Source organism: Mixophyes fleayi, chromosome 10 (genome assembly GCF_038048845.1).
Source record: "Mixophyes fleayi isolate aMixFle1 chromosome 10, aMixFle1.hap1, whole genome shotgun sequence".
Classification (NCBI taxonomy): domain Eukaryota; kingdom Metazoa; phylum Chordata; class Amphibia; order Anura; family Limnodynastidae; genus Mixophyes; species Mixophyes fleayi.
This window is the reverse complement of record NC_134411.1, coordinates 34,210,190-34,228,262: the sequence shown is the minus strand read 5'-3', so window position 1 is coordinate 34,228,262 and position 18,073 is coordinate 34,210,190. Positions and strand designations below refer to the sequence as shown.

The 18,073-nt window shown below is 43.1% G+C and overlaps 2 long non-coding RNA genes across 3 annotated transcripts in view; one reads left to right on the top strand and one right to left on the bottom strand.

Annotated features, from left to right (window-relative positions):
• Nucleotides 1-4,114: 4,114 nt before the first annotated feature.
• On the bottom strand, nt 4,115-5,748 carry LOC142103964 (uncharacterized). The gene is made up of 2 exons (XR_012679476.1): nt 5,330-5,748; nt 4,115-5,252 (listed from the first exon to the last, which is right to left on the bottom strand). It is a non-coding gene; the product is annotated as an uncharacterized LOC142103964 (long non-coding RNA).
• The window catches only part of LOC142103963 (uncharacterized), a 55,665-nt gene continuing 43,253 nt past the window's right edge, over nt 5,662-18,073 (top strand). The window contains exons 1-2 of one of the 2 annotated variants that reach the window (XR_012679475.1): nt 5,662-6,492; nt 10,681-10,751. This is a non-coding gene — a long non-coding RNA (uncharacterized LOC142103963). Of the gene's footprint in view, nt 6,497-10,680; nt 10,752-18,073 lie in introns of both variants that reach the window. The other variant, XR_012679474.1, reaches the window with a different exon arrangement.

Genomic DNA, 18,073 nt, shown 5'->3' with positions numbered 1-18,073 from the left:
CACGGTGACGTAGGGTGATACTAGACCGCTCTGCACGGTGGCGTAGGCCGATACTAGACCGCTCTGCACGGTGACGTAGACCGATACTAGACCGTTCTGCACAATGATGTAGGGCGGTACTAGACCGCTCTGCACGGTGACGTAGGGTGATACTAGACCGCTCTTCAGGGTGACGTAGGCTGATACTAGACAGCTCTGCACGGTGATGTAGGCTGATACTAGACCACTCTTCAGGGTGACGTAGGCTGATACTAGACAGCTCTGCACGGTGGCGTAGACCGATACTAGACCGTTCTGCACAATGATGTAGGGCGATACTAGACCGCTCTGCACGGTGACGTAGGGTGATACTAGACCGCTCTTCAGGGTGACGTAGGCTGATACTAGACAGCTCTGCACGGTGATGTAGGCTGATACTAGACCACTCTTCAGGGTGACGTAGGGTGATACTAGACCACTCTTCAGGGTGACGTAGGGCGGTACTAGACCACTCTTTAGGGTGACGTAGGGCGGTACTAGACCGCTCTGCACGGTGACGTAGGGTGATACTAGACCACTCTTCAGGGTGACGTAGGGCGGTACTAGACCACTCTTCAGGGTGATGTAGGGCGGTACTAGACCGCTCTGCACGGTGACGTAGGGTGATACTAGACTACTCTTCAGGGTGACGTAGGGTGATACTAGACCACTCTTCAGGGTGACGTAGGGTGATACTAGACCACTCTGCACGGTGATGTAGGGCGGTACTAGACCACTCTTCAGGGTGACGTAGGGCGATACTAGACCGCTCTGCAGGGTGACGTAGGGCGGTACTAGACCGCTCTGCACGGTGACGTAGGGCGATACTAGACCGCTCTGCACGGTGACGTAGGGTGATACTAGACCACTCTGCACTGTGACGTAGGGTGATACTAGACCACTCTTCAGGGTGACGTAGTGTGATACTAGACCGCTCTGCACGGTGACGTAGGGTGATACTAGACCGCTCTGCACGGTGGCGTAGGCCAATACTAGACCGCTCTGCGCGGTGACGTAGGGCGATACTAGACCGCTCTGCACAGTGGCGTAGAACGATACTAGACCGTTCTGCCCAATGATGTAGGGCGATACTAGACCGCTCTTCAGGGTGACGTAGGGTGATACTAGACCGCTCTTCAGGGTGACGTAGGGTGATACTAGACCGCTCTGCACGGTGACGTAGGGTGATACTAGACCACTCTTCAGGGTGATGTAGGGCGGTACTAGACCACTCTTCAGGGTAACGTAGGACGGTACTAGACCACTCTGCACGGTGACGTAGGGTGATACTAGACCGCTCTTCAGGGTGACGTAGGGTGATACTAGACCACTCTTCAGGGTGACGTAGGGTGGTACTAGACCACTCTTCAGGGTGATGTAGGGCGGTACTAGACCGCTCTGCACCGTGACGTAGGGTGATACTAGACTACTCTTCAGGGTGACGTAGGGTGATACTAGACCGCTCTTCAGGGTGACGTAAGGTGATACTAGACCGCTCAGCACGGTGATGTAGGGCGGTACTAGACCGCTCTTCAGGGTGACGTAGGGCGGTACTAGACCGCTCTGCAGGGTGACGTAGGGCGGTACTAGACCGCTCTGCAGGGTGACGTAGGGCGGTACTAGACCGCTCTGCACGGTGACGTAGGGCGATACTAGACCGCTCTGCACGGTGACGTAGGGTGATACTAGACCGCTCTGCACTGTGACGTAGGGTGATACTAGACCACTCTTCAGGGTGACGTAGGGTGATACTAGACCGCTCTGCAAGGTGACATAGGGTGATACTAGACCGCTCTGCACGGTGACATAGGGTGATACTAGACCGCTCTGCGCGGTGACGTAGGGTGATACTAGACCACTCTTCAGGGTGACGTAGGATGATACTAGACTGCTCTGCACGGTGACGTAGGGTGATACTAGACTGCTCTTCAGGGTGACATAGGGTGATACTAGACCGCTGTTCAGGGTGATGTAGGGCGATACTAGACCACTCTTCAGGGTGATGTAGTGCGGTACTAAACCACTCTGCAGGGTGATGTAGGGCGGTACTAGGACACTTTGCAGGGTGACGTGGGGCAGTACTAGACCGCTCTGCACGGTGACGTAGAGCGGTACTAGACCGCTCTGCACGGTGAAGAAGGGCGGTACTAGACCGCTCTGCACGGTGACGTAGGGTGATACTAGACCGCTCTGCACGGTGATGTAGGGTGATACTAGACCGCTCTTCAGGGTGATGTAGAGTGATACTAGACCGCTCTGCAGGGTGATGTAGGGTGATACTAGACCGCTCTTCAGGGTGACGCAGGGCGGTACTAGACCGCTCTGCAGAGTGATGTAGGGTGGTAATAGACTGTTAAAACCTTATATCTGCCAACATAAAGTGGGACCTGGCTTGTGCACTGCACTGCAATGCTTATATTACTAAACAGCTGATACTACACAATGCCATATACTGCGCATAGGCAGATGCTGCCTGGTGATATATAATACCTTGTCCTCAGCAATTGGTGGAGATGCTGTGACAGATATCACCTTGTACTAAGCATCTGGATGGAAGACTATGGTGTAATGTGTAACACCCTGCGCTGAGCACAACATGCTCTGAGAGTGATGGACACAGTGCTCTGTCTACACCTTTCTGCAACAAGACCTTATCCCTTACCCCTGCTGCCCCTTACCCCTGCTGCCCCTTACCCCGGCTGCCTGAGACAGCTGCCTCAGTTCCCTCCTCATTCCACCAGGTACCCCCATCAGCTAGGGACACTGCTGACCCCCCAGCCGTACTCAATATTCACTTGTGTTACAGTCAGTTCAATGACTGATCTTGGAGCAGAGAATGTTTGTTTGTGTGTGTTTTGGGAACAGGAAGGGAAATGGTATGTTCACAGTCTGGGAATCTGTGCTATGCTGATTCCGTGGGAGACAGTGAAGTGCGTGGGCACATAAAGCAGGAGGCAGCGCCATAGATTCTGTTATTTGCGTCACGCCGGGAGACAAGTCTGTTTTCTCTGACAAATCTAAAGGATAATAAAGCCCAGTCCTCTGGATATACTCCGGGCTCAGCTATTTGCTAAATCCCCGAGTGTTTATCTGCATAACGCACAAGAACAGTGCTCCAGTGGGGACAGCATCGCTCTATTCTGCAGAGCCATTTTGAGCTCAGTTCTAAGCTGATTCCTCTCCCTGGCAGCAGATCCTCCAAAGAGGGGACTCTGGACGTGACGTAAATAGCTACGAACTGACGCAGCTTCAAGAGAGAAGCAGGTTGGATGCGGGCAGCCTGCAAAGTCTACCGGTTATCCCCCCACACACACCCTGCATCCCTTGTGTAGTGGATTACTGGGACATCCCTCCCAAAATACCACATCTCACCCACCAGAAACAAGCGTACATTTATAGCATCTCTGGGCTGAAAATAAATGCTGGGGAGGTAGTAATAAAAAAAGAGTAAAAAAAAAAGACACACAGACACACACATAGACACACACACACACATAGACACACTCCTCTCACGCTGCAGAGAGGGAATTTCAGGACAGATGCTCTCAGCTATAGGCTGCAGAGCAACAATCCAAGAAACCCTGCGAGTGGGAATGGGTTAATATTGGTAAATAAACACATTGCAAAAAAAAAAAGCAAAACACCCAATAATTCCTTAGGCTGCAGCGGGCAGCCATGAAGAAGATAGATACAGAGGTAGGAATAGGGCACAGCAGCTTCGTGTGCATGGATTTAATTCAAATATATAATAATCTTGTAACCCTGCGTTAAAATGGTGCAATAAAGAAGCAGAGTTGTGTGGCGAGGGCGCAGCGTGCCAATGAAATACCTTTGTGTGTATGTGTGTGTCAGTGTGTGTGTGTGTGTGTGTGTGTGTGTGTCAGTGTGTGTGTATTTTTTTTTTTTTTACTAGCTAAAAATAGCATCAGGGTTTTGATTGTGCGCCAGAAATAGACTGAGGGTTTCACTGGTATTAAAAGACAGCGCGGTGACAAGAGCCCTTAACATCAGCGAAGGTTTTATTCTATTCTTTATTTAAAACTATAACATTAATTGTTGGATTTTTCCTTTTTTTTTCCTTTTCTCTCTATCTCCATCTCTCTCTCTCTCTCTCTCTCTCTCTCTCTTCCTTTCTCACTCAAACACTGTCAGTTTCCTTCTGTATTCACAGAATTCCCAGACATGGTAAGTAATGGAAATGTTTTTGCTATCGGAACGATGTTTTGTGTTGTTCTTCCTCTCTTTGTTTATGTATTCGCCGTTTCTTTTCAATATGTATTTATACATTTTTAAATATACTATAAATATTTCTATTTGAATATTGTTTTTTTTGTACTTGGGGTGGTGCTGATGTGACTTGTCTTTTGTGCTACGTACGGTAATAGTGTTGGGTTTTGGATGCATGCGTAAAATGTAGAGAGGGGGAATTCTATCAGGAAAACGGGGATCTCCCAGCATTAAATCTCTGAATCAATACAGGCTACAGCTTCTTTCTCACTGATTCTGGCTGCCGGCGCTGTGGAGTCTCCTAAATACTCCTATTTCTAAGGAATTTCGGTGTCCTTGCTGCTTGGGAAGGAAGCTCCGCTCACGCAATTGCAGCTTTTTTTGCGCTGCGCACTGAGGCGAGGCGGATTCTGGAGCTGTTCAGCAGTTTGGGTGCTGAAACCACTCTTCTCTAGGATCTCTGCTGCTTGTGTCTGCTGCGGCTGGGGGTCTCCTCCACCAAACACAAGGTTCTCTAGGAAGCCCAAAATAATGATTATGACCATGGCTGCCTGTTGAAGCACCCCCCCCCCCCATCTCTCTCTATCCCTTGTTCATAAGCTTTATCTTCCCGCCCTGTATTTGAATGACTTATGCCTGATGCTGAATCGTCTCTATGTTGCTTTATTTAGCCTTCATCTCCTCCCACCTCTTCTTCCCTATTCAAGTCTTTGGTCCCTGAAGATGTTGTGTGTGTGTGTTTTTCTCACAGCTTTCTCTTACTCATCCCCTCTCCAGATGAGTTGGTGGGAGATGGATTTAGAAAGTAAGTTAATTGAGTAGCTCTGTTCAGAGCAGGTTTGGGTACGAGGAAATATATGGAGTGGTAGGGAGGGGGCATTACAATAACATGACCGTGGTTTTGAAAATTAAAGACAAATAGGAGAAAAAGGAGAATTGTACAAACCTGGACTTGAGTTCCCGGGGCTTCTATTGCCAGAAACCAGAAGAAGAAGCAACTGGTAAGGCTAAAAAAAAAAACCCTTTTAGCACCGAGGCTTATTTCCAACTGCAGGATCCCCAAGATGGCATTTGCAATACTCACTGTAGCTAGACACCTGTTTATCAAGACCGCATGCGGTTCCTTACTCGTCTTCAAAAGGGTTAATAAACATTACTAAGACCTCCTGCTTCCCGGTGACCACCTTGACAAGACGAATGGAGATTTTAGAGGCAGGGAAAGAAAGGAAGAGAGAGATGCCTCCTATACACACACAGACCGTCCATCGTTTTGCACAGACAGGGAGTGGGTACAGGGAGAGCAGAGAAGGGAGATCACGTTATGTGGATAGGAATTTTCTACAAGGGAAAAAAAAAACACCCACTGATGTCACTATGTACAATGCAGAAATTCCAGGCTGCGTGGTCGTATTTACAAACGGATCACATTTTAACACAGCTAACAGCACGTGTAGTGAATTACTGCAACCCCTACAGAGAAAGAAAGTGAGTGGGCAGCCCCTGGTGGGGTCTTTGCAGCACATAAATAAGGCGATGGTTGGTTATAGTGACACTAAGGGGTTATGTGCCCCCCATTCACTCCCCCCCCCCCCCCCTTGGTGCAAGAAACAGGGCTCTGTGCCGTTCAGATCGCTCCTTCCTGCAACCAAGAGGTTAAAAGGCTCAGTCAGACAGACGCACAGACAGACACGAGTTTAGCCTGCCCGGGATTCTATTAAATAATTGAATGGTGGCAGCAGTAATGTTGTGGTAACAGCACGGATCTCCAAGTCGTGACTGTATAAGTGAGTGATGAGAGGTGTCTGCGTCACTGCTCCAGTCACAGTTCACCCAGTGAGCTGAAATCGTGACTTGCTAGATATCCAATGAGAGACATTTAATGGGGGGGTCTGGACCCAAGTATCACACAACACCCAATAAGATGTGATCCAGGGAGAGGGGCTCTGGACCGGGATAAAGTAGAGCACCCAATGAGAGGAGATCCAAGGGCGCCCAATAAGAAGAGATCCAAGGGGTACCTGCATCCAAATACCATTCTTCCCCTTTTATTTTTTATTTTTTTGTATTACCGTCCACAAGTTGGAGAAGGTAAAGAAGGAGTTAAGGAATGTAGCAGATCGTGACCCTCCCACTCAGTACAGTAACTTATATACATACCTGGAACAAGGGGCATTGTGGATTTTTCATGTTTTCGTGGCACCCAAACAGGGGATTGTCCAGATGTGAGGAGACCGTGACAGCTGCGAAGTAAGTAAGTGTTTAACTTGACTTTATAACCTCATTGAAGGCGGAAATAGTTTAGGTCATTGGTAACATATATTGTACTTAGTATCATGCAGGTGATGTGTGTGTAGTGTAAGCAATGGCTCAGGGCACCAAATATGTTAGAGACACTTTATTCCCGTCTATATTATGGGACGAGCAACCACATGTTAAATAAAATGATAGTCTGAGTATTTAGGTATTTGTGGTATATTGCACTAGCTACACATAGATGGGGCTGAGGGTGTATATGAGGGGGAAGGAGAGGAGCAGTATATGGAGCAGTATAAATTGGGGATTCTATGTACTTGACGTATACACGTGTGGAATTTGGCCAGATCACATCTTTGATAAGAGAAGGGATCCAGCGAATGATGACAATGTCAGTCTGTTAAAACATTATACGATGTTATATATATATATATATATATATATATATATATATATATATATATATATATATATATATATATATATCTATATCTATCTCTATCTCTATCTATCTATCTCTGTATATATATATATATATATATATATATATATATATATATATAAAAGCTCATAGAATAGCCATCCAGTCTATTTATAGACCAAACAGACAGAAATAGTCTCCTACACCCCTGTCTATAAAGGGGTGCACCTCCTCAGCCCCTTGCTGAGTATATATAAAGGAGGGGGGTGAATCTCCCTCCCTCTCACTATGACTTGTCTTGTGAAGGATTTGTTGAATAATTGGAAAATGGAAATGTTTTCTCTCTCTACCCCTTTCGAAAAGAAAATGGGATGTGATGCCGCCCCTGATTGGTGGATGACGATTTTAGTCCCAGCCAATGGGCAGCCCGGCTGCTGTGTATTTATTTAGCGCTCAGGGGGAGAGTTCCCTCTTTACGCAGCGCCTCCGCTCGGCGCTGGCTGCTCCGTCTCTGCTGTGTGTACAAAGCGGCGAGCGGGGAGCTGTCCGCGGACAGTAGGTGCTGAAGTGCCGGTGCTCAGCGCGCCCTGGATGAGAGAGCGCAGGGGGGATACAAGGAGAGGGGAGGGGGATTCATTGGAGCGAGAGGCAGGGTCTGGATTTGGGGATCGGCGCCACCGGAGCTGCTGGAAGCGGAGCTGGATCAGGTCCTTCTCGAATCTTTTTGCGGTCTGGGCTTGCTGTATGTGAATACCTAGCCGGGAAGCCCTTACCCCAAAAAGCATTTGCGGAGGGCGCACTCGCCGGCGGCAGCGAAGACACCACAGTGACCTCCCAATCTATCAATATCTTCGGCAACCTCTCAGTAGCCACCCGTCTTCATCCCCTGAATCCCGCTTCGACAGCCATCTGTGTACCCCCCAAAATCTCCTCCAAGACCACCAAACCCATATACAGGAGACCAAAAGCAATTCCTCAGTTACGCATCTTCAATATTAAAAATAAGTTTACAGAACATACATCAGGATACTGCACCCCAGGGCACCCCCAAAAGTTACACCCACTGTGTGTCCTTCCTGTGCGCCCCCAACAACAGAAGTTGTCTCAAAACACGGGTTCAAATCACACTATACTAACTTTACATCACTTCTCGCAACTTTTTGGGGGATTATCGTAGGAAGGGCGAGGGACTAGGTAGGTAGAGGGGGGGGGGGGGTTGATAAATAGAGTTGTTACCCCATGTGTGCCGCGCCCCATCCACACCAAATAAAAGTTCAGCAGAAAGTTGCTGCCCCTCTTCCTTCCGAGCCTGTAACACTGTGATTCCAACCCCGGGCATCGGCGTGATGTTCATTCACACAGCGATCAGGCTGCACGGAGAGACAGGCAGCTTTTTCTATTGCACTTTCTAACGTGTGGGGGGTCAAGAACGCAGCCGGGTGACCCGATAAATAATAGAAAAGAGTCTGACAGGCTAGAAAATAAGTCACTTACTTGGATAGAGCAACAAAATAATACCCAAATATTAAAACATAGCATCGGAGACCTCTAAGAGTCCACTTGCATTTCTGTAGGGAAATAAAACCAAGCCCAGCTTAATTGATATATTGGGAAACAATAGACAGACTACCAAAGAGAAAATAATTTTGGAGGATTGGTTGGTAACAGGGATGAGTCCACGCTGTGGACAGTAGTCATACACAGTCTAGTATTAGACATGGTTCCTGTACGCTATCACTGGTAGTCTACTCTTTAATTTGACCGCCTCTTTCCATAATTATAATATTTGCTAATGTGTTTACTCTAAATTAACAAGTGATCATTCACTTGATTTTAAGCCACAATCAATTTAAAACTGGGGACCGATTGAAAAAAGGGTATGAAAACCAACCCCCTTCATAAAAATACAGGCAGGGTCTCCTAAATTGACATGATTTAGGTTAGACAGATTAGTCAACGTGTCCTTGCACCCAATGATTGGGGAATCCACTGGGTAAAAAAGAGCGTCACGGATTGCGCTTCGTGGCACAAGGATCCTGCAACTGAACACTTGGAAAGAGTTAATGGTTCTCTAAAGACAAAACTGATTTGGGGTAGCAAGTTGCATCGTCAAACAGAAGAAAACTAACAGAAACAGAGGCATAATAAAACTAGGTGAAAGCAAAAACGCGTCCCTGTTTTTTTTATATCTACGCCAGCTGTGGCCGCAGTTTGGCAAGAATGACTTGTAAAGCAACATAGGTCAGTAGACAAATCAACTGTTTCCACCTCCCCACTTGCTAAACATTTATTCAAGTTAGTTGTAATAATTAGGGGTCTCCCCATCCGAGTTGGCCATTTTATTGGTTTAAAGTGATAGAGGGATTTCCTCATACAATGCTTGGCTCCATTCTGCTGTGGAACTAGAGTTTCTAGCATGCCTTGCCAGCCCGTGGCTAACTAGTAGAGTTGCTGAGACTTCTAGTCCTACAGCAGCCTTAGAGAAATAGTTTTTTTTACCTTTGCCATGAACATGTCAAAATGATCTTGTACGTCCAAGCTGCAGAAGTTGGGGATTTTTGAGCTAAAAATTATGTGATTGTATCAAGTGGTTTTCTAAGTTCACGTTCCATGTGCCTGATAGTCATAGAACTGAAGATTGGGGCGTCAAGCCTGCTCTTGTAGTCATATTTTGGGGGTGTACTGTACAAAATACAACCCAGAGCCCAGGAGATCCCCTTTGTCTAGAATATTTGAGTCTATAATAAAGCACAAAGCTGCAATTAGTGTCTTTTGCAGATATTAGGTGGCATCTGCAGTACATAAAGCTAAAATAATGTCTCCAAGTCATTCTGATAGCCATTAAATCAATCATTTTGGTTTGGGGCCATCCTCCTTATTGGAGGGATTAGAATTTACGGTTCTGAGCTGTAGAGAATCTACGTCCATAGTCTGTATACTGTATCTCAATAGCTGAATGCAACGTGATATGTGAGTGCCTCTCTGAGGGATGTTGCACAGGACAATTACATTCAAATGAAATGTAGCTATTGTTCTGTACCTACACGCACATAGTTGTCTGTGTTCCGTAGAAAACGTATATGAACCTTATGAATTGTATAAATAAATATCTGGCCAAAAGAATGCAATGAATCCTCTGACCAATTAGTAAGTTATTTCCAATAGTTTATGTCTCCAATTTTGTTTACAGTTTTGAATAGTTATAAATGTATTTACGTTTCTTTAGAACTACTTTCTGTTAGTTTTATCTCAATGTAGCAATGTCCTTTCAGTAAATACAAATAGATCTTATTCTTAAATAAAACTAGTCTTTAACTCAAGATGTTAAGTATTTTTCTGTTTGCTGACTGTTGCATGTGGGGGGATAGACGTCCATAGTTTCATAACGATGGTTTTGTTACAATAATTATAAGAATGTAAACGCGTTGCGTTTGGATGAGATGGATGAATGAGAATGACTCATTAGTGTAACAGTCCTATAACATGTCCTTGTCACTGTCCTAAGGTAGGCCAGGTTTGGGGTGACGGGGCAGATCGGGGTACCTGGGTCTTGCAGTATGATATATTTGCTATAAGGCATACTGTGGCTCTGTGATCAGGTGTCTGGCAAGGCACGATGTGACTTGTAGTTCAACACAATCTGGTGAGCCACAGGTTGCCTAACTTTGATCTACCTCACTCCAACTTCATGTATCACAAATCTAGTCTCCTTTCCCTCTGTGTGTGGTGTTTAATACATCTAAATGTTCTTGTTGTTTCAGGACCCAGATATTGGAGGTTGTCAGTCTCCCAGGAGCTCAGTCCAGAGATCTGCATGGGCTGTCATGTACAGGTGAGGCTTTGTGTACAGTTCTAAGTATACTGATATAACAGGAGAATTAACACCTATTCCTTAATATAATACATCTCACATGATTTACCAGTAAGTGAATAATATTCACCAGTAAACTGTATGTGTATCTGGTCTGTTTATATATGTACTAAGTATTCATGTCAGTATTATCCCATAATATACATTATGTCCAACATTGTGTATATCTATATAGGCCCAGTGTAGTGTAGTGTACAGCAGGTGTAGTGTGTGTGCTGTGTATGTATCTAGGCCCTGTCCTGTGTATGTATCTAGGTCCCGTTCTGTGTAGACTGGATACATGACATAGCTACGTCCTGCTCTGTGTACAGGTATCATAGTGTGCAGGTTCTGTCCTGTGTGTGTATGTATGTATCTAGGCCCCGTCCTGTGTAGACTGGATACATGACATAGCTACGTCCTGCTCTGTGTACAAGTATCATAGTGTGCAGGTTCTGTCCTGTGTATGTATCTAGGCCCCATCCTGTGTAGACTGGATACATGACATAGCTACGTCCTGCTCTGTGTACAGGTATCATAGTGTGCAGGTTCTGTCCTGTGTATGTATCTAGGCCCTGTCCTATGTAGACTGGATACATGACATAGCTACGTCCTGCTCTGTGTACAGGTATCATAGTGTGCAGGTTCTGTCCTGTGTATGTATCTAGGCCCCGTCCTGTGTAGACTGGATACATGAGATAGCTACGTCCTGCTCTGTGTACAGGTATCATAGTGTGCAGGTTCTGTCCTGTGTATGTATCTAGGCCCTGTCCTGTGTAGACTGGATACATGACATAGCTACGTCCTGCTCTGTGTACCAGTATCATAGTGTGCAGGCTCTGTCCTGTGTATGTATCTAGGCCCTGTCCTGTGTAGACTGGATACATGACACAGCTACGTCCTGCTCTGTGTACAGGTATCATAGTGTGCAGGTTCTGTCCTGTGTATGCTGAGGCTGGTATGTAAATAAGGATTTGTGGATCCTTAGGAAAGGGCCAAATTGCAGAAGCAGCTGGAGACCTCTTGTGTCATCCAGTTACCACCTTTATATGAGCTGTCTCTACATGCATACAACATCAAGAACACTTTTTAATTACTGGTACTAATTCCAATGGTAACTGCATATTTCTCATGTGTAGTGAGTATAGTATGTTCGACGGTCCTGTCATGTATGTAGTGAGTAAAGTATGTACCCAGGCCCTGCCCTATGTGTAGTGAGTATAGTATGTTCCACGGTCCTGTCATGGATGTAGTGTGCATAGTATGTTCCCTGGTCCTGTTATGTATGTAGTGACTATAGTATGTGCCCTGGTCCTGTCATGTATGTAATGAGTATAGTATGTTCCCTGGTCCTGTCATGTATGTAATGAGTATAGTATGTTCCCTGGTCCTGCCCTATGTGTAGTGAGAATAGTATGTTCCCAGGTCCTGTCATGTATGTAGTGTGTATAGTATGTTCCCAGGTCCTGTACTGTGTGTAGTGAGAATAGTATGTTCCACGGCCCTGTCATGTATGTAATGTGTATACTATGTTTCTAGGTCCTGTACTATGTGTAGTGAGAATAGTATGTTCCACGGTTCTGTCATGTATGTAGTGTATATAGTATGTTCCCAGGTCCTGTACTGTGTGTAGTGAGAATTGTATGTTCCCAAGTCCTGTCATATATGTAGTCAGTATAGTATGTTACTAGGTCCTGTCATGTGTGTAGTGAGTAAAGTAAGTTCCCAGGTTCTGTCATGTATGTAATGAGTATAGTATGGAACCAGGTCCTGTCCTGTGTGTAGTGAGTATATTATGTTCCCATTTCCTGTCATGTATGTAGTGAGTATATTATGTTTCCAAGTCCTGTCCTGTGTGTAGTGAGTATATTATGTACCCAGGTCCTGTCCTGTGTGTAGTGAGTATATTATGTACCCAGGTCCTGTCCTGTGTGTAGTGAGTATACTATGTACCCAGGTCCTGTCCTGTGTGTAGTGAGTATATTATGTTTCCAAGTCCTGTCCTGTGTGTAGTGAGTATATTATGTACCCAGGTCCTGTCCTGTGTGTAGTGAGTATATTATGTACCCAGGTCCTGTCCTGTGTGTAGTGAGGATATTATGTTCCCAAGTCCTGTCCTGTGTGTAGTGAGTATATTATGTACCCAGGTCCTGTCCTGTGTGTAGTGAGTATATTATGTACCCAGGTCCTGTCCTGTGTGTAGTGAGTATACTATGTACCCAGGTCCTGTCCTGTGTGTAGTGAGGATATTATGTTCCCAAGTCCTGTCCTGTGTGTAGTGAGTATATTATGTACCCAGGTCCTGTCCTGTGTGTAGTGAGTATACTATGTACCCAGGTCCTGTCCTGTGTGTAGTGAGGATATTATGTTCCCAAGTCCTGTCCTGTGTGTAGTGAGTAGAGTATGTTCCCAAGTTCTATCCTGTGTGTAGTGAGTATACTATGTACCCAGGTCCTGTCATGTATGTAGTGAGGATAGTATGTTCCCAGGTCCTGTCCTGTGTGTAGTGAGTAGAGTATGTTCCCAAGTCCTGTCCTGTGTGTAGTGAGTATACTATGTACCCAGGTCCTGTCATGTATGTAGTGAGGATAGTATGTTCCCTGGTCCTGTCCTGTGTGTAGTGAGTATACTATGTACCCAGGTCCTGTCATGTATGTAGTGAGGATAGTATGTTCCCAGGTCCTGTCCTGTGTGTAGTGAGTAGAGTATGTTCCCAAGTTCTGTCCTGTGTGTAGTGAGTATACTATGTACCCAGGTCCTGTCATGTATGTAGTGAGGATAGTATGTTCCCTGGTCCTGTCCTGTGTCTAGTGAGTAGAGTATGTTCCCTGGTCCTGTACTGTGTGTAGTGAGTATACTATGTACACAGGTCCTGTCATGTATGTAGTGAGGATAGTATGTTCCCTGGTCCAGCCTGTGTAAAATGCCCATAATGGACCTGATTCATTAAGGAACGTAAATGCTAATATGTGCCGTATTTTGCATAAAACCCCTCTGCACATGTCCAGCCCATACGCCAGTGACCACATCAACATAAAATTATCTTCAAGCACAAAAAACCCTACTACAGCCTATGGGTTCAGGAGCGGAACGGGGAGGGAGCTGGGTGTATGCCCGTAGTCAGTGTACAGTAAGGGCCAAGCTGGAGCGCACACAGCAGCGTCTGATCCAAGCTTTGGGCATCTCCTATGTACGTGTTATTCTGTCGTATCACTGGCACCAGCTACAGGTCGGGTGTAAGTGCTGATTACTAGTGATGATGGCTGTGTATACAGCTAGACCCTGTGTCTGTATCAACTGTAAAAATGCATTTTATGTACAGTAGACATTAATAACATCCTTATAAATGTCATTTATGGGGGGGAATTGAAAATTTACTTTTTTTTTTTTTTTCATGTTTTCTCATTAAATACTATATTATTAACAGGTGACAATCATTGAATACTTTTTTTTATTTATGTCCGTTCTACTGGAAATTTATATTCCACAAATGTATTGTACATATCCAGCAGTGTGTTGTCTGTCAGATCAGATCGGACCTAGACCTGTATACTCCACCAGACGTATCGTCACATCTGCTTCTTATTGAATACGGACGTGCGTATCCCTGATTTATGTGAGTTTAAAAAAAAATGCAATCTACATTCATTCTGCCTTAATGAGTCAGGTCCAATATGTAACCTGTCCCTGTTTGATGTATAGTGAATATATATATATATATATATATATATATATATATATATATATATAGTTGTCTATCTCATGGCCTGTGTTCAGTGTTTGTATTGTATGTGCCCACATCTAGACCTGTATATAGTAGTGAGTGTTATATTCTATCAGGTGCTATGTGCAGCGGGGTTTCATACATTCAGAAGATGTGTCCTGCGTAGAATGACCGAGGTGTGTACCCATATACAGTAATTATACTGCATTATTTTTCTTTATTGAAATAGCACCAAAACATTACAAAGCAGTTTACAGAGAATATTTAATCAAACACATCACACAGAAACTTGGAAACAATAACCCCATTACTGCAATACAGCGATACCAACCACTGTGCCACCATAACACCCAAACATACATACATCCTGCATATAGTGACTATAGTATATATCAAGGTCCTGCCCTCTGTATAGTGATTATACTGTAATACATACATAGACCCTGTTCTCCATATAGTGACTATAGTATATATCTAGGTCCTGCCCTGTGTATAGTAATTATACTGTAATACATACATAGACCCTGTCCTCTATATAGTGACTATAGTATATATCTAGGTCCTGCTCTGTCTATAGTAATTATACTGTAATACATACATAGATCCTGTCCTCCATATAGTGACTATAGTATATATCTAGGGCCTGCCCTGTGTATAGTAATTATACTGTAATACATACATAGATCCTGTCCTGCATATAGTGACTATATTATATATCTAGGTCCTGCACTGTGTATAGTAATTACACTGTAATACATACATAGACCCTGTCCTTCATATAGTGACTATAGTATATATCTAGAACCTGCCCTGTGTATAGTAATTACACTGTAATACATACATAGATCCTGTCCTCCATATGGTGACTATAGTATATATCTAGGCTCTGCTCTGTGTATAGTAATTATATTGTAATACATACATAGATCCTGTCCTGCATATAGTGACTATAGTATATATCTAGAGACTACCCTGTGTATAATAATTATACTGTAATACATACATCGACCTTGTCCTGCATATAGTGACTATAGTATATATCTAGGTTCTGCCCTGTGTATAGTAATTATATTGTAATACATACATAGATCCTGTCCTGCATATAGTGACTATAGTATATATCTAGGTCCTGCCCTGTGTATAATAATTATACTGTAATACATACATAGACCTTGTCCTGCATATAGTGACTATAGTATATATGTAGGTCCTGCTCTGTGTATAGTAATTATACTGTAATACATACATAGATCCTGTCCTGCATATAGTGACTATAGTGTATATATAGGTCCTGCTCTGTGTGTAGTAAATATACTGTAATACATACATAGATCCTGAAATGGATATAGTGACTATAATATATATCTAGAGACTACCCTGTGTATAATAAATATACTGTAATACATACATGGCTCCTGTCATGGATATAGTGACTATAATATATATCTAGAGACTACCCTGTATATAGTAATTATACTGTAATATATACATAGACCCTGTCCTCCATATAGTGACTATAGTATATATCTAGGCCCTGCCCTGTGTACAGTAATTATACTGTAATACATACATAGATCCTGTCCTGCATATAGTGACTATAGTATATATCTAAGTCCTGCGCTGTGTATAGTAATTATACTGTAATACATACATAGATCCTGTCCTGGATATAGTGACTATATTATATATCTAGGTCCTGCCCTGTGTATAGTAATTATACTGTAATACATACATAGATCCTGTCCTGCATATAGTGACTATAATATATATCTAGATCCTGCTCTGTGTATAGTAATTATACTGTAATACATACATAGATCCTGTCCTGCATATAGTGACTATATTATATATCTAGAGCCAGTCCTGTGTATAGTAATTATACTGTAATACATACATAGCTTCTGTCATGGATATAGTGACTATAATATATATCTAGAGACTACCCTGTGTATAGTAATTATACTGTAATACATACATAGAGCTTGTCCTCCATATAGTGACTATAGTATATATCTAGGTCCTGCTCTGTGTATAGTAATTATACTGTAATACATACATAGCTCCTGTCCTCCATATAGTGTCTATATTATATATCTAGGTCCAGCCCTGTGTATAGTAATTATACTGTAATACATACATATATCCTGTCCTGGATATAGTGACTATAGTATATATCTAGGTCCTGCCCTGTGTATAGTAATTATACTGTAATACATACATAGCTCCTGTCCTCCATATAGTGACTATATTATATATCTAGGTCCTGCCCTGTGTATAGTAATTATACTGTAATACATACATAGATCCTGTCCTGGATATAGTGACTATATTATATATCTAGGTCCTGCTCTGTGTATAGTAATTATACTGTAATACATACATAGCTCCTGTCCTCCATATAGTGACTATATTATATATCTAGGTCCTGCCCTGTGTATAGTAATTATACTGTAATACATACATAGATCCTGTCCTGCATATAGTGACTATATTATATATCTAGGTCCTGCTCTGTGTATAGTAATTATACTGTAAAACATACATAGCTCCTGTCCTCCATATAGTGACTATAGTATATATCTAGGTCCTGCTCTGTGTATAGTAATTATACTGTAATACATACATAGATCCTGTCCTGGATATAGTGACTATAGTATATATCTAGGTCCTGCTCTGTGTATAGTAATTATACTGTAATACATACATAGACCTTGTCTTGCATATAGTGACTATAGTATATATCTAGGTCCTGCTCTGTGTATAGTAATTATACTGTAATACATACATAGATCCTGTCCTGCATATAGTGACTATAGTATATATCTAGGTTCTGCCCTGTGTATAGTAATTATACTGTAATACATACATAGATCCTGTCCTGCAAATAGTGACTATAGTATATATCTAGGTCCTGCTCTGTGTACAGTGATTATACTGTAATACATACATAGATCCTGTCCTGCATAGAGTGTCTATATTATATATCTAGGTCCTGCCCTGTGTATAGTAATTATACTGTAATACATACATAGATCCTGTCCTGGATATAGTGACTATAGTATATATCTAGGTCCTGCTCTGTGTATAGTAATTATACTGTAATACATACATAGACCTTGTCTTGCATATAGTGACTATAGTATATATCTAGGTCCTGCTCTGTGTATAGTAATTATACTGTAATACATATATAGATCCTGTGCTGGAAATAGTAACTATATTATATATCTAGGTCCTGCCCTGTGTACAGTAATTATACTGTAATACATACATAGATCCTGTCCTGCATTTAGTGACTATATTATATATCTAGGTCCTGCTCTGTGTATAGTAGATATACTGTAATACATACATAGATCCTGTGCTGGAAATAGTGACTATATTATATATCTAGGTCCTGCCCTTTGTACAGTAATTATACTGTAATACATACATAGACACTGTCCTGCATATAGTGACTATATTACATATCTAGGTCCTGCCCTGTGTATAGTAATTATACTGTAATACATACATAGACCCTGTCCTGCATATATTGACTATAGTATATATCTAGGTCCTGCCCTGTGTTTAGTAATTA